This window comes from Xiphophorus maculatus, chromosome 2 (genome assembly GCF_002775205.1).
Source record: "Xiphophorus maculatus strain JP 163 A chromosome 2, X_maculatus-5.0-male, whole genome shotgun sequence".
NCBI lineage: Eukaryota > Metazoa > Chordata > Actinopteri > Cyprinodontiformes > Poeciliidae > Xiphophorus > Xiphophorus maculatus.
In genome coordinates this window covers 19,258,854-19,260,506 of record NC_036444.1, presented here as the reverse complement: position 1 = coordinate 19,260,506, position 1,653 = coordinate 19,258,854, and positions in this window count along the sequence as shown.

Genomic DNA, 1,653 nt, shown 5'->3' with positions numbered 1-1,653 from the left:
CTTTGGGGGTTTCATCTGTTTTGAACATTGAAACATGAGAAACGCGGTGATGCTTAATTGTCAGGAAAATCATAAAAATGTTTTCTTCAGCTATTTTTAGGCATAATAAACTTCAAGGAGCGCCGCAATATTTAGCCTGAAGTTACACACGGTGACTTATTTTTATTTGGGGCATAGTTCAAAGCTCACATATTTATCTGTGTTCCAACACATCAAGATCCAAGTCAGATTTTATCATCTCACTGGATGAAGACAACACCTGGTGAGCCATACCAGTGTAACTGTGGTAATTGCCAACAGGGAGAATGTGGATGTACTGATATTAAAGTACAGCGAGTGGTAATCATAAAAGAGATAAAACAAAGTAAAAGCTTCAATAATACATGGATTGTGTGATAAGTTAAAATATACTGCTTGAATTTAGGATAATGTCCATGGCCACTTTAAAATAGATCTAATTTGAACTAATAATTAAACAAAAATTTGTAGATGTTTATTGGCAACAGCATTCAGCATAAAAAATAAGTCCATTCAAGCTTTAAAATGAGTCAGGGTTTGGTTACATGCAATGCACATTTTTGTTCTGACTTCACATTTTTAACTTAGAAATACTGTGTAATAAAATCTAAAACAGCGTTAAACTTCTCAGAAAAAACATCGAGTCTAATTCTAGTTTAACTTATTATGTTATTTACAACACACTTCAGAAAAAAACCAAAACATTTTAAAGCATTTTTATATTAAAACACTAAGGATTTGCCTTCAGCCAACAGAGACAAAAAAAAAAACAATAAAATGAAGGTGGCCTTTCATCTATACTGGTCATAGTGTAGCAGCAAAGCACTATAAAATGGCAGAGTTGAATAAATGAGACAAAGTGAACTGATTGTTTGAAGTACATCTGATGATGATGATGTATGATTTTCGGACTTTCCAGAGTTTTCTCTGGTGATCTTGCAGCAGACGGTGTCAGCATTCAGGATCTGCTTTTATAGAACCTCATTGAGTTAATGGACACAGGGATGAGCGAGACGGCTGAATGGATGTGGTGAGTCACACTTGGCCTGCTGAAGCTAAGCTGCAGCCAAATCCATTATTTATAAAAGACTGGCAATATTACCTTTGCCAACATCCTGCTGTTGCCAGTAGCAACAGGTCTGCAGAAGTGGTGCAGTTTGATGAGACAACCACTAGTCAGCAAATGCTAATGTGTTATATGTGAAATAAAACAATTTCGCTTCCACGTCTGATTTGTATATCGGTGTGTCAGTGCAAGTCCAGATTGATCTGCCTTTTATCAGATCTGACCTTTGTACTTTGCCCTGTTAAAAAAAACAGATAAATTTAATATGCCTGCTGGCTCATTGCCTCTTAATTAAGCCTAAAAGCTTTAAAGTTTGAAAGTACAATCTTGTCAGAACTTATTCATGTTGTTGGAAGGTCAGCATCTTTCAGTGTGAGTGGAGATTTTTGAGGCTGGCTCAAAAAGCATAATGTTCTTCCAGTTTGACAGGTTATTTTTTAAAGTGCGTTCAAATCAGCAACATCATCTCAGAACACGTAGACAACTGAGTACAAAAACCAAAGGCAACTTTACAACCAACTTATTCAGCCAATAAATTTTATGTAAGTGCAGATGTCTTTAATGGCTGA